Below are 25,430 nucleotides of genomic sequence, written 5' to 3' on the forward strand. Positions count from 1 at the left end.
CGTAATTTCTCGTGTATAATGCGCATTCTCCCCCCCAAAAAAAATTGTCAAGTCAATAGTGCGCATTATACATTGGTATGGGGGCAAATGGGAAAGAAAAAAAAAACGTTCACATTTTATAAATGTATGCCGCCATCTAGTGGTTATGAAAAAGCTGTACACTTTCATTCCAAAATGCCACCACCACCTAGTGGTTATGAAAAAGGTGTAGCCTACGCTTTCATTGGAATATGACAGAGGTACGTATGACTGCATATATGTACAGTTGTGCTCATAAGTTTACATACCCTGGCAGAATTTGTGAAATGTTTTATTTTATTTTTTATTAAATATGACTGATGACTGAACAACAACCATCATTAATTTATTTATGGTTATGTTTTGTTTAATGATAATGCTTTTCTGAAATGCTTGCCCGTTTAATTTGAATTCTGCCTGGCTAAAAGTGTTCAAACCAAGTGCTTAACTTCAGAATAATTCTTTAGGGAAAAAAAACCCTAACAAAATCCAGATAATACTTCATGTTTTGATCATATGGGTAGAAGCAAAATCTGCATTGTAAAAATGCATTACACATAGGTAGAAGGGTTTTCCAGAATTTTGAGGTCAACTTTGGGGGTGTGTATTATACATGGGTTCGTATTATACACGATAAATTACAGTACTGTTTTTCATTAGATGTTTAAATGTTTAGGAATGTAGTATTTTTCACACAGATATTTACTGTAATGATGATTTGAATACTGCATAGTGATGAGACTACAGCACATTCATCGATACTCTTTAGTAAACTGAGAACTCTCTGTAGTAAGCTAGCTCACATACTCAATTGACAAAAATTCATTTACATACATGCACATTTGACATCTGCCTGTCACTATACGCCACTGGCAAAGATGAACAAAGATACTTTATTTTATCGCTAATGTGCAACAACACACTGGTTGGGAATCACTGGATTAGATAGTACAGATGTACCTAAATTAGTGTCTAGTTAATTTACTACACTGCACAATATTAATCTTAAATGGAAATCTGCAAGAGATTGTGTATTTTTGGAAAAGTGCGCGTGCAGACGTCAGGACTCACGATGCAAGCAGTGGGCGGCTTGCACATTAGTGACGGGGTGGGGAGGGGGATTTCCGTGAACGCGCCTGATGATTCCCCCGGTGGAGGGTAGCGGGGCCGCGCATGCTTCCTCTGCTTGAGAAGCGACTGCAGAGGAGGCAGATGCCGACTGAGAGCCACTGCCTGTGGATCCTCTCTCCGAATAGCACAGCAGACGTTATCGCCTCCATCTGCCTTGCACGGATGAAGTCGGGGTAGTTCGAATATTTTGGGCTTTTTTTTTTTTTTTTTTTGGCGTCAAATCAAGAGCTCCCTTGGACTTGGAATACCGGGCATCATTTGGAAGAAAAAAAAAAGAGTGAGCGAGCACTCTCCCACTCCGCTTGCTCCTGCTGCAGCCGGTCTTGTTGCTTTGGAATATACATGCGCCAAACCATGGAGATAATATGACATGGATGATTTATGGTTTTTAGCAACCAACGCAACGACGGTGGCCCCTTTCTCCCCTTCTGTTTTTCTTTCCTTTACCCTTTTCGTGTTGATCTGTTTTGTGCTTTCCTTTTGACTCATGCCTAGTTTATGATTTAACGCCCCCAATAGTCACCATTCCTTTTTAAAATTTATTTATTTTGTTATAATTCCACCCTTTTTTGTTCTTTTCAATTTTACTTATGGGATACCTCGCCAAGAACAGTTGTGTGGAGAAGATTTCCGGAGCTGCATCCAAAAATGAATGAATGAATGAGTGGTAGTCTATCTCGCTCTCTGCACCTGAAACGTGCCATGGATGAGAAACTTCATTTGGATCCACGGAACCGATCGGGGATTACTCGTTACATCAAATAACTACTTCTGACAGCGACCAGGTAACCCATATTTGAACTCACAATGAAAAAAAAAAAAAAAAAGATATCTCTTGATGCATGCTGCTTTGGGCCAATCTATTGAGTTTATCCTTGACGTCTGTGTCGGATGATGATAATGATGATGATGATAGCCGTGCTTCTAGCCAGTAAACACAATCACAAGATTGCACGAGGTCCTCAGACATGGAGTCAAGTGTGCAGTGATGTGTGACAAGTTAGAAAAGAGCGCATTTCATTTGGATCATGGTGCATTTTTTAACGACACTGCGAGCAGAGTTGATCCACTGAATGCCGCAGCCAGCCACGCTCTGACAAACAGCTACACTCATCGGCCACTTCATTAGGTACACCTGCACAGTCTAATGGGATGCAAACAAAGATAATACTCAGTTTTGGGTGGCACCGTCAACAAGGTCATCGTTGAGCATTATTTCTAATTTAGTGGTTGTAGTTTGCAGTCGTATGTAACTGCACAGGGACGTTTCTAATAATTCTACCTGTTAAAACAACCACCCTGTTAAAACAACCACACACCTCGCTCTGTGATGCAGTGCAGTTCTACAATCCGCATGCATCCACAATAATAAGCACTTTATTCAATAGTCATCTGATAGTGTAAAACAGATCTGTTTTATCTCGATTTTGGCTGCTGCTCTCGTACTGGATCTACAGTATTCAATTGTGCAGGTGTGCCTAATAAAGTGTCAACTGATGGAAGCTGGCTGCTGGATAACCACTAACTTTGTGCAGTAACCGCAATGGAAGCAAAGATGCGCACACACACACACACACACACACACACACACACAAACACGTCAGATTATGAAAAAAAAAAACAGCACGATGCATATAAAATGGGTTTCCCCGTCAGGATGATGACAAATAAGCAGCGTGGATCGCCTGTACAAGATGAGCCTACTGATGTCTTCTGACGTAGAAACTGACGCCACAATTTTCCCGTGTGGATCGATGAGGTCACGGGCGGGTTAAACCACGCGGCGGGAAGGCCGCTTTGGGAGATAAGTGATAACTTCACACGCGTACAACAATCTGGTTCATCTTCAGGCGCCTGTTGTCAACGGCGGGCGTCATGCCGCAGTGTCTCTGCTGCTTCTACTGCTCCTTCCCGCCATTTTCACTGTCATTTTAATTTTTTTTTTTCAAAAAAAAAAGAGTAACTTTCTAAAGCTGTCTGAGATTTTCCCAGCAAGCAGGTGGCTTCTGTGACGCTGAAGCTGGATGACAAACGGGATGTATGTTTAACATGAGTTGCAGGCTGTCAAGGGCGTGGTGCTGTAACCCCCCAAATGGGCCAATCAGAAAGCTGAAAAAAGTTACTTTTGCAAAAGGCAATCACACTGGTTCCTCACTGTTAACTTAATATCTATTGTAATAGTGGTTTGGAATTTTGTGTTGGTGTCTGTATATACTGTAATAAGGACAGAAATAAAGCCAAACTGCTTTGTCTGAACACTAGGTGCCACTACACTCCAGTCCTGTAGGTGGCAATACTGTGTTTATAGTGGTTAACCACTGCAAAACGGCCAAGTGAAAAGTCTGTTTTGTGTGTGTGTGTGTGGATTGGAGTTTTCGAAATGATAAATATTTCCACACAGTTTAAAGTTTTCATCCTTGGTACATGCCATATCCCTTCACAAATATTTTTTTTGGAAAGTGAAAAGTAATATTTGTTAGGAATTATGCACAGGCATGATGCACAAATGTCCACATACTGTAAATAAACCCACTTAAAAACAAACTGTACAGCACTAACATTGCATTGTCATCTTTACCTTAGCAAGTTAGTTTTCAGCAACCTAAAGCAACATTTGCATGTGTGCCACTTTCTTAATTAAATTTTGGGGAGACAAGATTCTTGCCTCTATCCCTACTGAGAAGCACTGAAAACTTTTGGCATTGGTCTCTTTCATTAAAGATACAGTGAATGGTATCATTTGTTTTTATTTCTTCGGGCTGAAAAAAAAAAAAAAAAAAAGTAATGGACCCGGCAGGGCCGTGTCCCCTTTTAGCAGTGATGAGCAACCCGGGGACGATGGCGGATGAGTTGGATGAATGCGAGAGGGCTGATTTGCAACCCTGCTGAGTAGAGGACAAACAGCAGTCAGGGACAATGGCTTAGTGAAGCGGTTCGGTGAATTTGAACCCACAATTTCCCATCTGTGAAGTGTAGTGATTGGTGTTTTATGAACGTATCCCCAGGCAGCATCTTTTGGTGAAAATGTAATCATTGCACATCAGCTGAAAAAAAAAAAAATAGTGGACATGCCTGTGAACATACAATATTTTGTCATATAAAGGTACCATTTTGCCGTAACTCCAAAGATAAGGTTAGATATTGATCACTTTTATCATATCACTTTTCAAAACATTTACAGTCAAGTCCATCAATACTCGGACATGGACAAAATTCTCATTTATTTATTTTTGTTTGCTCTAAACTCCACCACAATGGATTTGAAATGAAACAAACAAGATGTGCTTTGACTGCAGACTTTCATCTTAAATTTGAGGGTATTTACATCCAAATCCGGTGAATGGTACTGGAATTACAACAGTTTGGATATTTACTGCTGACTTTTTAAGGGACTGAAAGTAACGGGACAAATTAAGAATCATAAATCAAACTTTCACTTTTTAATAATTGGTTGCAAATCCTTTGCAGTCAATTACAGCCCAAAGTCTGGAACGCATCACCAGATATTACAAGATGATGAATTTCATCCCTGGCGATGCTCTGCCAGGCCTCTACAGCAACTGGCTTCAGTTAACTGCTTGTTCTTTGTACATTTTCCCTTCCGTTTTGTCTTGAGCAAGTAAAATGCATGCTCAATGAGACTCAGGTCAGGTGATTTACTCGGCCATTGCATAACAATCCACTTCTTTGCCTTAATCCAATGAGTTCTGAACCATTTGGCTGAACATGAGCATTTAATAATGCCGCAAACACTTCAGAATTCCTCCTGCTGCTTTTGTCAGCAGTCACACATAATCAGTAAATACAAAGAAAACCGTTTCATTGGCAGCCATACATACCCATGCGATGCCAGGCTCCACTGATGACATGGTAATGCATATTGCTTTGAGCTTTTAAAGTGAGGGGAATGACTCAAAACAAAATGTCGCACTTAAAAGTCACCATCAGAATTAGTCCCCACATGTTTATCCATGAACAATGGGTTAACAATTTATACTTTTTTTAAACAAATGTTTACAAATATCTTAGGACAAGCCAAAAGAAATCAAAATGCCACTAAGTGTAACTAATTTGGACACATCCTAACCTCAGCAGGTGACAAAAAGTCAACAGACCTGTAGACTTACATTTTTAAAAGGAATTGTTTCGAGTGGAACTTAAGGGGTGAATAGAGGATGTTATCGTAGTTGCGAGGTGATGAATTGAGTTTTTCCATTACAGCTGTACAAAAGGAGATAAGGATAAGCACCTCCCTATACGTTTCAGTTTTATTTCTCATGTGCTGAAGCAGTGACGGCCAGTGTCTGCAGAAATCACCAGCGAAGTCTCGAGCTTGTCGAGGATGAGCCTCCTTATGTGGAGCTTTTTGGCTCCGGCTCGGACGTACTGATCCTCACTAGGGCCACAATCTAAAATGAGATCAAGTGGCAATCCCCCGTGTATTATAGTACAACCCCATTTCCAATGAAGTTGGGACGTTGTGTTTAACATAAATAAAAACAGAATACAATGATTTGCAAATAATATTCCACCCATATTTAATTGAATACACGACAAAGACAAGATATTTAATGTTCAAACTGATAGGCATTATTGTTTTTAGCAAATAATATTTTTTTATATATAATATAATAAAAATAATAATTTTATGGCTGCAACACGTTCCAAAAAAGCTGGGACAGGTGGTAAAATAGACTGAAAAAGTTGAGGAATGCTCATCAAACACCTGTTTGGAACATCCCACAGGTGAACAGGCTAATTGGGAACAGGTGAGTGCCATGATTGGGTAGAAAAGGAGCTTCCATGAATTGCTCAGTCATTCACAAGCAAAGATGGGGTGAGGTTCACCTCTTTGTGAACAAGTGCGAAAATAGTCCAACAGCTTATGGGCAATGTTCCTCAACATACAATTGCAATGAATTTGGCCATTTCATCATCTACGGTCCATGATATCATCAAAAGGTTCAGAGAATCTGGAGAAATCACTGCATGTAAGTGGCAAGGCTGAAAACCAACATTGAATGCTCGTGACCTTTGATCCCTCAGGCGGCACTGCATCAAAAACCGACATCAATGTGTAAAGGATATTACCACATGGAGTCCACATTTCAAATTGTTTTTGGAAATTGTGGAAAGAGGAAAAGAACCATCCTGACTGTTATGGACGCAAAGTTCAAAAGCCAGCATTTGTGATGGTATGGAGCTGGGTTAGTGCCAAAGGCATGGGTACACATCTGTGAAGGCATCATTAATGTTGAAAGGTACATACAGGTTTTGGAGAAATATATGCTGCCATCCAAGCAACATCTTTTTCATGGACACCCCTGCTTATTTCAGCAAGACAATGCCAAACCACAGTCTGCACGTGTTACAACACCGTGGCTTCGTAGTAAACGAGTGCGGGTACTAGACTGGCCTGCCTGCAGTCCAGACCTGTCTCCAATTGAAAATGTGTGGTGCATTATGAAGCGTAAAATACGACAACGGAGACCCCGGACTTCTAAACAGCTGAAGCTGTAGATCAAGCAAGAATGGGAAAGAATTCCACCTACAAAGCTTCACCAATTAGAGTCCTCAGTTCCGAAACGTTTATTGAATATTGTTACAAGAAAAGGTGATGTAACACACTGGTAAACATGACCCGTCCCAGCTTTTTTGGAACGTGTTGCAGCCATAAAATTCGAAATTAATCATTATTTGCTAAAAACAATAAAGTTGATCAGTTTGAACATTAAATATCTTGTATTTGTAGTGTATTCAATTAAATATAGGTTGAACATGATTTGCAAATCGTTGTATTCTGTTTTTATTTATGTTTAACACAACGTCCCAACTTCATTGGAATTGGGGTTGTGCTATAATACACGGGGGATTGCCATTTGATCTCATTTTGGATTGTGGGCCTAGTGAGGATCTGCACTCTGCAATTCACATGTAGCGGAGTATACAGTGCCCCTCCGCATTGCAAAGTTTGACTTTTCCATATGCATTTTGTATTAAATACAATGCAAATCTGCTTAGCAACAAGTGGCCATCCAAGTGCGTTACGTAACAAGGAATAAAATCTTAGCAATTCAGTTGATCAACAGTTGCTGTTAAAAAGTAAACATTTTATTTCAGTATTAAAGTTCCCTAATCAATCGCAAATGATTTGATAGTGTTTCAATTCATAACATTGCATTTATTCACAGTCAAACTAATGTATTGTAGTTCTTCATGACGTAAGCTACCTGAGCGGTTCATGCTCAACCATTTGTGTGTGTGTGTGTGTAAAAATGTCACTCAAATACATACAATAATCATGATAGAAGCTTTGGCTTTTTACAGTTAAAGTGAGTGCCATTCTAGGACGATGTGATGTTGTGCCATTCATGACAGTTTTTGCAGCAAGGGAGTGAAACTGCATACTTGGAAGTGATAGAATGTGCCGGGTTAAATCGGACAAAGTGACCGCTTGTAATGACACCGCCATCACTGAAAGATCATCCGATTTGCTGCAGCTTGAGACGCAAATGGCAATGTGACGCATATCAACCGAAGATGTATAAAAACCACCCAACTCTTTGGCACTTTTATAAGGCCTGTAAATGCGATACTAATGGCATCTCAATATCCGCCCACGTCATGCACGAATGCCAGCAATGCTGCCCCCCCCCCCTCTTAACCCCCCCTGCGCTATCTCTCGTATGCACGTGCAAACCTTGCCTCTCATTTATCTGCCGCCTCTGTTTCACATCATCTTTTTTCACGGAAGCAACTCTGTAAATGGGTTCACACTAAAAAAAACATTAAAGCAATGCAGTGAGCAAGCAGAGCCCATTGCCTGTGTTAAAGCGGTTGCATGAACTTTCTAATGAGCTTCTCAATAAAACTCTGGTGCGGCTAAAGCCCAGCTTGACGGACAATTTGGAAAAGGGTGGACATCTGTGTCAATCATACTGGTGGGTAGATGCAACCAAAAAGACAGACTTTTTGAAGTCTACTGTTTTCATTGTTGTTTTCACAGACAGATATATATTTTTTGCGCATAATGATGTACAATGTTACAAGATAAGGTTCATAGTCAAACACACACTGGTTTAAGTGTTTACATCCTTCGGGAAGGTGCCTTCTTTATCCTCGGCAGCTTGTATGGCACTCTCCTACTTTGTATGCTTGCCGTGCTCCATTTGGAGTCACAGATGCCTCTGTCACTGGGGCGGCACTCATTTGGCGTGGCCTCGGGTGGCTGTGTCAATATTTGCAGTGAGTGCTGTTTGGGTTTGGCGTCTTCTATAAGCATGACTGGGCTTGGGCGATGCTAAGGCTAAAAAAAAAAAAACATCATCAAGAAACAAAAGCTCAGTCTATGGAACCGCTGTCTATAATTAATGCAGGCCTCTTGGCAATAACTGTGAAAGGATAGGTTTCATCGGGAGTTGCTGGACCGAGCTGGCCAGGAGGAGGACAGAAGGGGCAAAAACACAAGTAAATGAATTGTCAAGAATAACATTAGAAATTCACTTCTTTAATTAATCAACTGCATAGGGGGGAATAGTTACTACCATAAAACAAACAGAGAGGAGTTTTATTTTATTTAATGTTTTAAGCCAAGTAAGGAATTTTCCAAGCCAGTGATGCTGCAATTTGTCCGTGTGCTCAATAATTGTTTGGTCAATCCAGTCGATGTCCCAAACCAAATTTATTTGCCTTTCATGCTATACTTTTCATAAAAGCCCCAAGGAATAAAAAAAAAAAAAAAAAACTAGAGTTGGCAGACTGTATTGATCCAAAGAGTTTGATACTCTGAGTTTATAGTGTAGTATAATTCAGGAGGGCATGTTCTGCTTCCCTGGGAGTTGGCATCATTGTCTTTATTTTCTTCTTCACTGCCACTGCTTTGTGAAGCTGTCTTTATGTATTTCTTCAAAATTGAAATGCGTTTAAAAAAAACATTTGCAAACTGCTGAGTCCATGCCAGAGCAACAGGTGGTGCTTTTATCCCTAACTGTGTGTTTTAGATAGAAGCTCAGTAATTTCTGTAAAAGCAGTAAGCCTATTGTGTAAGACGAATTAGCCTACTTGAATATATAATAATAATATATTAATAAATAAATCATATAGGTAGATAATGTAGCACAAACACATTTTTAAAAAAATTGTTGCATGTACTAATATGAAGCTGCAAATATTTCTTTTTATTATAGCCATCCAAGTTCCAGTAATTTTTGAGTTGTTATCTTTTCAAATCACATTAAAGCAAAGTCTTTCTTAATTGCCATCTGTTAAACTGAGATTACCTTATGTCACTCTGATTACAGTAGATTATTTCATTGCAATGATATTCAATTACTGTCTGTTTATGAATTGGTGTTACAAAAATAGCCGTTTCAATCCTGCAACATATAGCATGTATGTTGCAGGATGATAGCATACTGTATGTATTTAAAAACTTTTTTTTTTTTTTTGCATTTTTGTCCATTGTAAGCATATGGTTAACAATTGAACCCCACAGTGGTTAAATCCATAGGGTTACACGGCACGCAGGCTGCTCCCATTTGTATGAATTAGGCTTGACAAGGAAGCCAAACAGCACGGAGCAGCCAATGCACCGCTACCCAACCCTTGTAACACCATCTGGCCCTTGAGGACAATTCCAATGTCATCTGCTGGTTTATTACATTACCCACACGTGCACATGACATATGACATCTTTATTCTCCTGCTTAGTGAACAGCAAGTCAACGTCTATTGCAAAGGGGGAAATAAATCCGAATGAAAAGCTCCCACAGCCCTTGGCATATTTGCAACATGGAATTTAGTCAGCAGGCCTGTATGAATAAAGTTCAAGATAACAATACAATTACAGACATACGGTAAAACATGGGGTGATGTTATCTGTGTCCATCTTTGTACTTTTTTAGTTAGGTGGTATTATACAGTACGTATAACACATTATGTGCCTTATAGGTACCTGTGCTACATATTTCATATGCTTTGTGTTGAGGAGCTCTGCATGTTGTCTGGCTTGTCAAAGCTTCTCACCATGCGTTTTTGGAGCATGTATAGTGTGCATGTGGAATCGTAGAGCGTGAGCCTGCTGAGTGGCCTCACAAGGTGCCAGTTGTGTACTGAATGGCAGTGTGGGGTTTCCATGGAGACATTAAGCAGCGTCTCTGGCGTGCATACTATCAAGATTTGAGTTTAGCACGTAATCATAAATAGGTGGACCAGATTCCAACAATATGGCTGTGCAGTTATATTGAGCTTTAAGATTGGTGCGTACTGGTATTTCGCACGGGTGGAACAGTGGTGTCATTTCCAGCACTGTGCCATCACAGTGAGGAGGTTATTGGTTTGTGGGTGGTGGGAAAGAGAAAGGTTAATTGGGAACGCTCGCCCGTAGGTGTGAACACGAGCGGTTGTCTGTCTCTGTGTCAGCCCTGCGATTGATTTTACGTCTGTCCTATGTGTACCCCATATTTTCCCCAATGTCAGCTGGGATAGATCCGGCTTGACCCTGCCGAGGATAAGCAGTGCAGATAATGGAGGGATGGGTGGATGCCGGAGACAACACGAGCAACAGCTTACAAATGGTCATTTTTGGCGTGCAGCAATTTGTTGCACAAGTGGTAGTAGTGCATTGTGGTTTCGTACATTTGCTTGACATTCAAAGACATATGCATATTTTTTGGGAGGCTCAGCATGTGACTTGCCCTCCGACTAAGCATCATGACCATAGGCTGTGTCATCCTATGCCTCTCCCACTACCTTCACATCAATTACACACGTGGATGAAATGGGAGAGTTGCATAGGTCACCAACATAATTAACTTTTCCCTGGAATTCAGTGATGTATTACCCCTCGAGATCAAAGAGTGAGTAGAGACGTTAATGTGATGGTGCACGTTCCACATCGCAATATGGCGTGGAAAGCATGAACAAGACACATAAAAACAGAACATTACAAGTTCACATTGATTCCCAATTTATTTCGGCAGCAGCCTGGCCTTGTTTGCTTAAAATAACTGCTTGCGATTTTACCAAGGTGGCTACCAAGTGGCAAAATTCTCCCTGAGGGAGTTTGTTTGCAGTAAATAAAGGCTATAAGAGAATTGAATTGCTTTTTTGGCCATATTCAAAGCTACATCTTGGTGACAAACTCCTCGGCCCAAAGTGCTCACAGTTATCCAATAGAACCAAGCAGTGTAGTTTGCATTGTTAATCAGTCTCATTTTCTCTGCTCAAATAATGATAAGTCCCCTTTGGCTTTTGCAGAATTCCCATTTGCTGAAAGTGTTGTCTTGTCTTGAATTTAATAAATGTCCAGGATAACTGCCTGAGTTCCTTTTAATGCATTATCGTCACAGACGCGCTGATGCAGGACAACAAAACATTTTCTCAAGCAGCAGCTGGCATGATTAGAATGATGACGTTTCTTCCATCTACTGGATGGACCGGTAAAATGTAGAGCTTGTAGAAACTCATTAAATAACTCTTATGGTTTAAGCCATTTTACACGTTGTCTTAGTTTTACACCAAAGTTATCCAGACCATTCACATACAAAAAAGGGTGCATCCTTTTAACATGGTGCATTGATGGCTCTGTAATTTATTTATATTTTAGGTTTGATACCTTAACAATTAAATATCTGCTGAAAGGGAACATTGTGAGTTATTCTCCCTCTCTCTCTCTCTCTCTCTCTCTCTCTCTCTCTCTCTCTCTCTATATATATATATATATATATATATATATATATATATGCATGCTCTAGTGGGGGGGGAATCCCGAGTGATTTTCACATTTAGATTTTATAGCTTGGGGTCTGACAGCATTTTAATTCCCCTTGCGGTTTCGGTATCATATAAGTACAATTTCCTCTCTGCATGCCATCAGCACCTCTCTCCTGAAACCAATTTAAGTGGTGATCCTAAATCTGGCTTGCTTGGTAGGGACCCTGAAGAGCAGTCCATATTAGAGAATCGCAGCCAAACACCTTAAAGGAGAACACCACCTCCAAATGTAATTAGATGCTATCAATCTCTCACTCACAATTGGGACTGTCAGTGTTACTCGGGAACCGGGCAAGCGGTTTTCCTAATGGAGACGGTCTTGGCATTCCCATACCCTTCAGAAGTGGAGCAGAATGAAATACCCAAACAAGATAATTTAACTGATTAAAATGTCTTTTACAATTGAATCATTGGAACATGTCATTAAGTCCACCAGATTTTCTCTGAGGTAGCTTTGATTCAGATTGATGTAAATTATAGGAGCTCAGGATGTATTGCGCTAAGAGCGAATGGAATGGAATTATTTGAAGCTTAAAATGGGAAGGCAATTTTGTCAAAGTGAAAATATATTGTAAATATAATGCACCACAGAGAACAGTGTTGTTAACATCCCTGCCAAATTTAAATGATAGGGATAGTCACCCGATTATGAAACACAGGGAAAATGTACTCTGATTTTAGGTATTTAAGTACATGCGGCAGCTAATGCCGAAATTGTGATCATACAGTCTCCCAATGAGCAATTTTGTTGTAGTAGTCCTTACTAAGACTCTCACTTTTCTTTGTCCAATATGTCACCCATTTTAAAAAATAAAGGTAAAATGCATCTAAATGATCAAATGTATAATATTTGGAATCATTTATAATTTGCAATAATTAAAAACTGAAGTAATTCTTCCGCTCTCTCCCAGCGCAGTTGACTTACAAACATTGCACTCACACTGACTCACTCCTGCTTGCTTTCTATTTCAGGGTGCTCAGCTGCTGAGCAAGGCTGACCTGCTCACGGTAGTATATCTGATCAAATCAATATGCATTTCTCTCTCTCGCTTGCTTTATCTAGTCTTTCCACTCATTTCTGACAGCAGTTAGGCATGACAGGATGATTGAGAACTGATGGCTCCAACAAGCTCCCGAGTCTATGAGGGATGGACAGAGTCGATTGACAAAGGGGGTGGAGGGGGTGGGATGGCTTGTTCCTCGAAAAAGTGACATAGGACCCAAAATGCAGCACACCGGAAAAGTTGGGAAGGATTTTAATAATCAATTGGAGGTAAACTGTGACAGGTCAAATCAAGGCCAACAAACAGTTCAAGGGCAGTCAACTTCACACTTCACAGTCGAGAGGTTCAGGCTTTGAAGATCAGCCTAAGTGATGCAAGATTTTGTAATCCACAGATACCAGGTCAGGAAATGTTGTTGTCTGCGTCCAAGATACAGAGAGAGCAGAACGAGGAACTCGCAGTCCAAGCAGAATCTCCAACAGGCAAACGTCAAAGGGCAGAACTCTCTTTGGGTCTCTCTATCCTATACTAGATGAGGTTTTTTGTCGCATATGTGAACAAAAATTATGCAAGCAACCTCTACCAGATTTGCCTGACTAGTTCACAAGTGTCCATATGAGTTGTTGGCTTTTTGATCCCCACAGATGCCACACGAAGTGTGCAAAATATTCCATAAAACCGCTATTTATTTTGGTGGTGTTTTTCAAATCATTGAGCCTTTTGTTTGCACCTGTTCAATGATTACATCTTTCACCCTGAGGCATAAGGGAAGATTAATTAATTTGGATGCAAAATTCGAGTGATGCAAAATGATTTTATTTGCAGCATGTCAGATGCCTTTGTTTTCCTTCTTTTGTTTCCTCCAGCTCACTGCCTTGCTTTGGCTGCGGTTTGATGCTTGTGTGCGCTGGTTGTGCTTTGGTAATTTCTGGGGAAATGTGACGTGGAGCCACAACATGTTATTAGTAGAGCGAGTGCTATCGCAAACAAGTGAACATGTGCAGTCAACTAGGCCAGTGAGCAAAAATGTGAACATACAAGAACCTTGTTGCTCTTTGTACGGTCTGTCACTCCCATTCCTCTCAGGTGTTTTTTTAATTATTATTATTATTTTTTTATTAAACTTCCAAATAATCGATGCCTGCTTTTTTTCCAGTTAGCAGATCCACTGCCACAGTTACTGGCTGCCTTTTGAAAATGTGTTAAAACTCATTCATGAGCCAACTCGAGCTTACTTTTCATTTAATTACCAGAAGATAAAGTATGTGATGGCTGGACGGATTTAACAACACAGGTAAAGCATGTCGTCCAATCAAAGCTCAGCTCTGATGTTGTGGACTGTATGCCCTCTTCGGTTGCTCTGAACTTTGATTGGCACGCTCTCGTCCGCCTATTTAGTTTGTTGTCTTTGAAGAGGTGTGCATTCAGCGGTTTTGCGGCTGTCATTCACATTGACAGTGTGTTGTTCTCTCTATACGATACCTAATGAATCATAAAACGTCAGTTATGGTTACGATAAAAATTGGATTGATGGATCCTTTTTTTCCTTCCTGTTGTCAGTGAATTTCACACTTATGTGGATCCCTGCAGGCATGCTGGTGTCTTGTGGATCCAATTAATCTGGGAAATGGGCCCCTGAAAGAATAGACGGACCTATCCATTTAATAAGATGCCTATATATTATGTAATATTATATAACAACTGAAGACAGATCTGTCAAGAACCATACGGCTGACAGTATATACAGTGGTGCCTTGAGGCACGTGTGAAGCAACTTTCACGCTTTCCGAGATTCGACCCAATTATTTCGTTTTGACTTGCGAGCAAACATTTTACATACAAGCAATGTATGGCAGTGAACTCAACCCATCTCACTTGAGAAACAGGCAGCATTTTGGGAGATAGTGTACAATTCTTCCAAAAAGAGGATTCAAACTGTTTATTTGCTCCCCCAGTTGGAGTTTATTGTCAAGCTAAACATAAAACAAAGAGTGGTAAACGGGTATTTAAAACAACCACACAGCTTTCCCTTACAAAATGTTTGCTTCGGTTACATAACAAAGTAGACTAGTAACTCAAGCCACCACTGTATATATCATTTTGTCAGTTAAGGGCATCATGTATTAACAAAAGCACTAATGGGTAATATGTCCTACTTACAAGATATTACAAATAGGTATTTGGTAGGATTAGGCAGTGTAATGGTAGAATCAAAATAAATGTCATGTTATCTGTTGTGCATGCATACAGAGGCCACCCAAAATTATCTTTGGTCCTTGTAGCTTTCACACCTGAGTCCAACAGACCGAGACCCATCTCCCAAGCGGCCTCACTTAACTGAACCAGACCCGTGGGCGCAGACTAAATAAATATACAATAAGTGTCCTTAATCAGACTGTCACTGCATATTTTTCAGAATAAGTTAACTTCAGTAGCTGTGCATGTGAAAATCTCTTCTTTTGCTCCCTTTGTCTACTTCGCATTCCTGCCAGCAAAATCCGAGTTCAGTTGAGACCAGCAGGTAATAAATTATAGCTGTAATATCTTTGCTGGCAGAGGGCCAGATTTCATCTCTATACACTTTTCAAAGATGTGTCTGAGTGTGTTTCGTTATATTTGTCTTTAACAGGTTGACTTTGTGTGCGTGCGTGTGTATTTGCTTTTTAACTGCAATGATCTGTCATCACTATCCCTGCCTTCTAGCAGACAGGACGTTCCATCATAGACTTGCATGTCCCGAAAATGCACCGTCATGTTCTTGTCATTTTGCGGTCGTGTGATTATCACTCTTTCCAAATTGTAACCTCAATAATCTCAGAGGGTAGAGGCGTATTTCGTCAGGTCGTTGCCACATTTAAACTGACAGAAAACGATGTGCTAAATGTTTCTCTCGCACCTGTCTGCCTTCATTAAGTCAACGAGCAAAATTGGACTTGAAGTTTTGGAAACCAGAACCAAATTCAGTGTCCCAACCAAGTGTTCTTTGTGATGGAAGCCCTGGGTGTTTGAAATGACTTTCATCCTTTATGGTCGCCATAAAGCCAGACATGCCACTAGCAAATCATCTTGGCAAGTAGGCAAACTCTTTACAGTATGAAATATATGCTGGGTTGCTGCTTTTTTTGGCAGCTGTCAAAAATAACTAAGCCTAATTGGATGTAAAAGGCCATTCCCACAGTGGGTCCTTCAGTCAGGATTTGACGCTATATGCTAAGTGTTGGCTATTGTGGGCTGTCATGTCACACTTGCCTAACTAACACAAGGAACATTTTTTTTTATGTTGCGATGAATCCAAAAGAGGATTCCTGTGGGCTGTTATTTGTGTGGCGGTAACACAACCAAGTGGATCTCACGTGAGATAACAATAGAAGCGTATTCATTATTTCTGCCTCCAAGATCATCTACACTTGAATAAATACCAACAATGCTGTCATTTGTGCTGTCAGTTGTGTTGGAGATATATCGCATATGTTTAAACAAAACAAAGACAACCATGTCGTTTCCGATTTGGTTTGTTTATAATTCTGTGACAACTCACGCTCGAATTTGGTTCTGGGTCAATGTGTCTGCAGAGGTTTCTTGTCAGCAGTTTTCCCGTCAGTAGAGCTCGCCTTGATTAGACGAAGGAAGAACTTCAGTAATTGTATCAATGCTGAGAAACTAACTACGGTGCATAAAAACGTCATTGCTATACACTATTGAGTATTGTTTCTGAAGTGTTTGACTTTTTTGACAGGAAAGACTGATGTGACATGACAACTACAGTGTATATATCAGGAGGCATTGTGATATATTAATTTAACATGACTTTATCAATCCCGAAATATTCCGTTTATACGACTAATCCATATTTGTTTTGTAAATTCCATGTCACAGAATCCCAAACTACTTCAGAAATGCAGTCTAGATAAGAAATAACCTTTTTTTCAGTGACTTGTCAGTGGACACTTCACACTGCTCTTTATTATGCAGTATTTGTTTTGGTATAGAGGAGTCATTGTCCATGTGTGATCAATAATCACCAAGTCATTCCTTTTCCGTTTGCTTCTGGGTGTTGATTTTGTTGTTGTTGTGCTAATTTTCCTCTGTGCTAGAAGAGTCTGCCACTGCAAGCAGAGGCATGTGTGGTCTTCATTGTGCTGTGACAATGATAATAATAAAGAGAAGCGGGGAGCAGAGTGTGGGAAGAACACTGTGTCTGATTTAGCTGTAAAGCCACTTTCTTTCTGATCTTCAGCAAAAAAAGGCCCAAATTTGTGCAACAGCCTTATAACTCCTCGCTAATCCCCTCTTCTGACTCATTTCACAGGGGTTTGATGCTCTCTCTCAAAAAAAAAAATCTCTTGTTCGCTCACTGGCATGCTTTTTTTATACATGCTTATGCACACACACACTCATACACGTACAAAGCCGTACAAAGAACATTTCCAGACTAAAAGAAATATACATGAAATTTCCCTTGTCGAACACAATCCATTGTGTGTTGCCAGTTGACTATTATTTCTTGTTTCAAACCAATTTTCCCACAAGAAAAAAAAGTAATGTGAATTAACTTTTCCAGTCTCAAACTGCCATCATTAAACATTTATTAACTGTACAGGTGACGGTCATGCAAATGGAAAACAAGTCCACTGTTGTAAACTAAAACTAAAATGAAATAAAACTACTCTCACTTTGAAAACGCCTGACGGCCATGGAATGGAGAGGGAACAGTACACTTAACACTCAAACATGTTTTGACTTTCGAGGCATGAATTTCCAGGAAATGTTGCTGGAACTCCAAATTTGTAAGAATTAGTGTGCGTTTAACTTCAAATTTTTGTATTTTTGCATTTTCATTAATAGTGTCTCCCTGCAAAACAATGTCACCACTGGCAACATATCAATTTGAGTGAAAAAGAAAGTTAGAGCAACTGTGAAGGGCTTAAAGGGGAAAGGAAGTAACCCCTCCCATTGCCTGTAAACATTTGCGCCATTATTACAGATTAACGTTTTTATGAGCCTCGCTGGAATTAGCATTAGTGACGGTTTTAGTGCCAAATTCCTGTTTCAGCTCTGTCACTCTTCCCCCGCCTCCATACTATGAGACGACTTAATATCACAGCGAGCTTCCCCGACACGGTGCCAGACGAGCGGATCACAGTGGTGGGTTTAGTACATTGGGTCACATTTCACCCTCTTGCTATTCATAGAAGGCTAAAGCTTCTTTTCTTGACGTCCAGTTCACATGCCATTAACACAATGGTCCCTTGATTAGCATGTTCGTATGCCCAGGATACATTCTTACATGAAAACAACCCAGTGGTGATACACTGAATTGAGCTGGCGGATTATTTTGGAAGCTTATCATTAGGTGTCAAACGCAAGGTCCAGGGGCCTGATTTGGCTCCCCACGTTAATTTTTTTATTTTTTTTTATTTGTTATTTTCTTAGCCCTCTGAAGAAAAGTGTCTGTACTTCATCTTTCTTACTAATTTACTGGATTTGTTCTTTTTGTTTTGGCAGAAAATGTGTACCAAAATGGCTATTTGTCTTCAATTTATACAGATATTACAAGCACTGTTTTCCAAATAAAGCCAAGCTTAACATAAATTTAACCATAGCTGCAAACTTGACACTTGTCCCTTTTTCCATGACTTCTGATTTTAAATTCCATTTGCTTTTAAAACTATACAGTGTATAATAACAATGAAATGCAGGGGCAGCTATGTATGCATACTAATATGATGAGGTAATTAGATTCATGATTTTCCTTCTGAGGGAAACCATAACTACGATGATTTCCGTAATGAAAATGAGTTTGACACCCCCGATTCGAAACCATACATATGGAATATAAGGATGGATATTTTTTTTCAACAGTTATGGATAAAAATTCCCTGAGTAATTCACTCTTGTAGAGTATTGGTTTACCCTACGGGAAGTGTTCCCATTTGTGCACTTCCATCAATGAGCAGTACCAGAGATGAAGTTCGAACCACTTATTTACCATGCAGAAAATATATCCGGCTCTCCATTTAGAACCATTAGGCTCCGCACTTGAGCAATATTTCACCCCAATTCTATCAGGGGATTTTTATATGATCTAATTACCTTTGTTCATCGCACAGGAGCTAAATGTCAGCGAATCTCACTGTATTTCTCGTGCACTCAATCACAGGCTTGGACAAAGATGATATACAGCCTCCTACGTTGGATATAAGATGAGTATTTAATAGCCCAGTGATGAGGACGGGCTTATCGCTACCAATGTACAACAATTTAGGCGTCCATTATAAATATAAATGGAGGGCTACTGTGGGATTAATGCGCAAAGCAGCTCCTGTAATCTTCAGACTACAGAGCTGTGCTTTTGGAAACATGTTTTCTCAAGGAACTCAAAGCCTAAAACCAACATGGATAACTTGTTTGATCATTGGCGCTTACAATTAATCACAAAGCATTAACAAGCAAATTGCCAGCTCTTCAAAGGTTTTTGGGCTCGTCAGAAGCTAATTTTGCTCTGTTATTGCAACAGACACAGTCGACATGGTTTTTGTGGCATCGCCTTAAGAGAAACGACTAAAAGGAGCAGCAATCCTTTTTAAATTGGAGGGTTGTTTCGTTATGGCACAATGTTACATTACTAAATGTTATCATGACTAAAATCACATATTTCAACCAAACTTTTAAGGTTTAAAAGTTAAATACAGTATGTCAGGCATTAGAGTAAAAAAAACGACTACAGCAGAACTCCCAAAATTGAATGCCACCAATAGTGGTACTCATTCGTTGGAATTTACCTGCTGACAGAAATACGACACTTCTTAAGTCCAGCAATAGCGTCAGGTCAATATCACCATAAAGTGCCTTTGGGGTCCTTATTAGGATCACTCAGTCATCATGAAAAGGTAGCAGAATAATGAATCTAAGGTTTTATTAAGGGCAAAAACATTCACAAACACACCAGTAGAATGATAAGTCTCTTAAAATATATTTCTTCCTTTTATACCATTTTCTTCATTGGATGTACTGTACGTGATTTTGGGACATCCCACACACAGCTAATATGACTACAGTGCGTGTAAGAAGTGATTAAATAATCCAGCCAATGAAAAATCTTTTGGGGCGAAACGGAGAAGTCTCAAAGGCATTATTATGGTGATATTGACTCACCGTATTATTTTATAAGGGGACACAGTACCGCTCTGCAAAAACGTCAATCATCTTCAAAGAGTGAATAGTTTGATTTTATTCATAAATTTTTCCGACAGTAGTTGATTTATCTTGGAAACCGGTTATGAATGTTAAAATTGTGCAGTTTGGAGTTTTTCTGAGGACAGTTGGGGACTGCAACAGATACATTTATTTTACATTATTCCCCAAGGGAACATATATTGGGAAATCAGAACATCTTGAAAGTTAACCGATTGTGTTTAATGCAGAGGTTTCACTGTACTTATCATTCAGAGAGAATTCTGCATAGTACGCTGCTGCTGTAAGTGTCTTCGTGCGAGCGGAGGCGCTGAATTTCTATTCTAATTTATTACATGGAAGTCCTGTCAAACATGATCCAGTCAAATTGTTCCGTCAGAACTCCACTTGGCCATGTTCCATGTCATTCCCACCCCGGTTTTGTCATTTAATCAATTGTCCTTTGCTCCAATAAAGCATACATGACAAAATAGCCTGAGAAAGTCAGCGATTAAATGTAATATACGATGTAGTTCTACGATACTGTGAACTACAAACGCAATCATAATGGTTGATAAATTCATCAACTAAAACGGAGTTGTTGTTTTTTTACCTTTGTAATGGCAGACTTGACTTTGGCATCGTTAGATCGTGCATGTGTACCTAAAAGATTGAAAATAAGTTTTTGTATTGGCGCGTATTGCTGGGATACTTAAATTGTCTCCCATTGCTGATTTCCCTTATTGTTAAATGCCTATACAGACTCATGCAAATTAAATCCTATACAGTAGGAGGAGCGTTGTTGGTACACGATTAGATGCAAAGCAACAGAGGTACACTGACGCAATGTCAGTGGATGTCAGTTAACAGCTTGTCCTGACTGAACAAACAGGGAGCGAGAGTGGATGGAGGGATGAGCGAGATGAGAGCGTGTACAGTATATTTGATTAGCCTCTGAAGTGAGTGATGTGCCTTTAATCCGTCCTCTAGTGCTCACTGCCCACGGGCACAAAGTGTTGTAAGTCTTTAATGTGAAGCCAGTGGTCATACTTTGGGGCTTTATTTTATTCATTTATTCTTCTTTTTACTTCTGTCCATTCTTTGCATCCAGCGACATTTCCTCCTTACATGCTTGAGCTCAAATATTTTACATTTAGGTATTTGACAACACCACGGAGACATGAAATTTTCTAAATAAAACAAATTAAAATACTAAAATGCTGATTTAATTTAATCTTAACACATCTAAATATACTATATTAAATCTAGTTTGACATGCTTTGCAGCCTTATTCCCCCCTACAGTTTGATATACTGACTATGCATAGTAAAATGGGTGTTTTTAATTAATTTAAATTCCATTCAGTCTTTTTGCAATATATCAATATGGATAAGTCTGCGTTTCACTTGAATCCTAAAACTAAACTGCAGCCCTCTTTCACCAGAAAAATATCACTTGCAGTAAAAAAATTTGAAAAATGTATGCACGTTGTTTTAAGCAGGCAGATCATCATTAATGCAAGTGGAGGACACCACTGAAGGTGGTGCATTTGTATTTCTATGTAAAAAAAAATATCCTTAACCGGGTTCTCCAGTATTGACAGAATCATTGTTTTACAGAGTTTACTATTGACGTGAAAGGAATATGAGGATGGCTGTCTCTTCTGCCGCGCACATTCTCAATTAGTCGGGACTACGATGGGGCTCAGTAGCTTAATGAATGCAGAAAGTTGTTGGCAGAGCATATGGTCTACCACTCTTCAAATCTAGCATGGACACATTGCCAGGCTAAAAAAAGGACAGACTTAAATACACATAATACAGCTGTTGTGGTCCTTAGATTGCTGGGGGACTGTTTGAATGAATGGAAGTGGAAAGGCTGCTACAGTCAAATGTATGTGTGCTTAAGTGGCTCAGCTTTCAGCGCCTGCGGCTCCTCCATTGACTCACACGCAGTGTGTTTACCTACGTTTTAACTGCAAACTGATCTCAATATATGACTGCTCTATGTTGTGTAGCATATCTGCTTTCCATTTCCCATTCCCTCTTCTCAGAGAGGAAAAGTTCACCTTATTCATCTCTTCCGACGTGCTGCTTTGAAGTTTGAAGCGGGTAGACAATTAATCAGACTCTGGTAGGGCTCTCAAGTTTTTCCACTGTGCTTTTGGACAATGAATTTGAATTTTTACGCCAGGCAGGCTCAGGGATGCGTAAAACTCTGGTCTTGACCTCCATGCTGATGAAAGCAAAGTTCTGCCGAGCTTTGCCTAACGCTAAATATATGTCAAGAATGACCTGACACACTTCAAACCTTTTCAGCGCTCGAACAAATCAACCTTTATTGAGTGAGATGGAAACAAATAATCAGGACCATGCCCCAAGGGCTGTATAAGTAACACGCTTACAGATTTATGTGTTTGCATGTTCAGTAGTGTATGTATTTGTGTGTGATAAATCTCACATGAACCATAATCCCAATGCTACGGGAGATTTTTATTGACTTTCAAGGGTCTTGGAGTGAAGCTCGAGTATGATTGGGAGCGTATATTTTCCTTCCTGCAAACAACATTTTTACCTTAACATAGCTATTAATCTCCCGGCTCAGGCGAGCATTATTATGGTAAATTTACTGTATGATGTACTTCCAAGTGCCTGCTTGCATTTGCGGTTGCATCTTTGCGTGTGCGTGTGTGTGGATACAAGTTGGGGGCAAAGTGAGATTTTGTACCTCATGGGAAGTTACCGATTTGAATATACCACTTGCACACTTTCCCCTTTTTAAGCACAAAAAATATCCCCAGGGCACCCAGAAATTTGTGAGGAATGGGGATGCATTGCTGGAGTGAAGGATGATGGGATATAAATATAACTGTCCTTCAGGGTAGAAGCCTGTGCACCTGGGGCTGTCAAGGTCTAATTATGCTGCCCGCTGAAGGCATTTTTAACAACTGAGATGGTTCCAGCCTGACAACAAACCTAGATGATTGCCGCTAATCTGCAGGGTAATAAGTTGAGAAGTAATGATATCAATAGACAATTGAGCAGTGAAGGCTTTTACTGAGGGGAAATGCAAGATAGAAATTGGGATAGCACTCATGCATAATCACACAGTCCAGCTTTAATGTTCTCCTAATGTCCCAATTTCCTTTTTAATTTCATCATATATTGCTGAATGGTGTGAGTATAATATGACAATTCATCTACAATGAAACATACAATCATTACAATTCTATACAAAAGGAGCACATGGCAGCGTTACCAACGAATGTACAAACACTGAATGAAGGGTGCGTTTTGATTAGCCAGATATTTTTATTTATTTAGATTAGATATTTGTCTCATGGCCTCTTCAGGCAGAAAACTCCGTGCCCAACTGTTCTAGTAGGCTTCTTCTGACATTTTTTTAGTCACAACTTACAGCACAACCAATTAATGGTGGAAAAAGTTTTGAAATGAATTATCTTGGTCTTATTTTATAGATCACAAAAAGTGAAGTGAAATAGATAATATCCCACTTCGTATGAGATGTCAATTCAGCAATAGAAAGACAAAGAGAAGAGAACTTGACAGTCTGTGTTCACAGAGCTTTTTCCACTGACAAGTCTCATCCAGCAAAGGCCAAAGGAAGGAATTAAGATGAAAGGAAGTGGCTCTATAGAGGATTGGAAAGTAGAAAAACAGAGGGAGGACATGAAATCCACCACGAAGTTCTCTCTCTGCTATACCCAGCATGCACTCAATTTGGAATAAAGGCTGCATTTTTCCGAAAGCAAATCACAAGCAATGAATGCATACATTTGGAAGAAAATAATAACTTGATCATATCAGTCAAAGCTGCCAGTTTTTCATTTACCAGAAATTTATTTTGCATGGCCAGTTGCAATTAATATAATTATTTATCTGGTCTGAACACAGAAATGTAATCCCCTCCCTCCATAATGCATCTATTAAGTCCACTAGCTTGTGGTTTTGTCCGGACTTGAGAACACTGGAGCATCGTCTTCTTTTCCCACCAGCCTCGTTTCCCCCACTCTTACCCCCGTATCTTTATCCTTCACATGCATACTGGGGATACTGTTTGACGAGTCCTTGGTTATCTCACCTGTTACTCTGTGAAAGTGTTTGCATTAAAGACTAAGTGACAGCCAGGTCCGGAAAACGCTTGATTTAGATGGATTGCACTTTCTGCCAGCATTTACACAAGGGAGAGGAGGGGCAGGAGGCACGGATATAGAGGTAAAAACGACGGAAAGTAGGACGTGAGCAGCGGTGCATTCACTCATCCTACAGAGGATGAGATTACCCTTCTCTGTCTCGCTGTGTCCGCGGTCACTGCTATCTGCTCGAGCGAAGGGACCCGAGATGATCATAAATCTTTGAGCGTGTGTGAATATGCATCCGCCGGGAACACGGGTTTGTCGCAGCAGGTGGGTATGAACGCGGAGAAGGGTGCTCGTGCAGGAATGAAGGGACTGCGGCCGGAATGAGGATACATGAAGAATTTTGTGGGCCTCTGTTTGTGTTTAACTAAAAGGGCAGTGGAAGCCAAAGTGAACATTCAGGTGCTCACAAGAGACAAAGCTTTAAGACTAAGCAAAAATTAACGACTGTGGTTACATCATCTTCCCAAACTCTTATCTCAAAGGTCTAGGAGCCATGAGTGATGGAAACAAAAAAATCTGACCTTATTAGGCTGTTTTATAGGTGGAAATGAATCTGGACGCACACTAACCTTCGGGGTTGACGGCCTTGCTTTGTAATTGTCAATTTTGAACAAAACAAGCCTACTCAAAAGTATCTAATGTAACCATTCAAATGTTTAAAACATACTTTGAATCTTGAGGTGACATAATGCTGCGAGGCTCCCACGCAGTCAAGAAAAGGTGGATTTACAGTATATTACACAACATTTTGTTTTAACAGACAACGTGGTTACTGACAATTGGCATTGATTTATGGAAAATATGAACTTGCTATTAACTTTTCTTCCCTGCTTTATCCATAATGCCAATTTAATATCGGTATTTGTAAAGTTCAGAACTGTATTTGTTGACTGAAAATTGTAAAATTTGGCATTGGTTGAGGTCTGTATTTGACAGAGGGCTCTCCTAAATGCCTTTTTTTTCTTGTTTTGCTTTGCGTAATGCTTTCTACTGTTTTTCTCTGTCTCTCCCTTACCTCCTAATTTACAGTATTTTATCTGAGCGCTGTGTGCAAAATGCTAACTTGGAAGTCGTGGGAGGGGCGGGAATAGGGCCTTCGAGCGAGAGACATCAATAGCTTCCTTTTAATTCAGAGAACTTGCTCCTCCACCCTCTTTTTTCTTCTTTCC

General features: G+C 39.9%; 1 protein-coding gene across 15 annotated transcripts in view; it reads left to right on the forward strand.

Moving 5' to 3' along the window:
- Positions 1 to 1,231: 1,231 nt before the first annotated feature.
- The window catches only part of adgrb2 (adhesion G protein-coupled receptor B2), a 143,042-nt gene continuing 118,843 nt past the window's right edge, over positions 1,232 to 25,430 (forward strand). For all 15 annotated transcript variants that reach the window (XM_061665685.1, XM_061665690.1, XM_061665689.1 and 12 more), the window contains exon 1: positions 1,232 to 1,934. The gene's annotated coding sequence lies outside the window, so the exon portion shown is untranslated. The remainder of the gene's footprint in view (positions 1,935 to 25,430) is intronic.

This window comes from Phycodurus eques, chromosome 20 (genome assembly GCF_024500275.1).
Source record: "Phycodurus eques isolate BA_2022a chromosome 20, UOR_Pequ_1.1, whole genome shotgun sequence".
Lineage (NCBI taxonomy): Eukaryota > Metazoa > Chordata > Actinopteri > Syngnathiformes > Syngnathidae > Phycodurus > Phycodurus eques.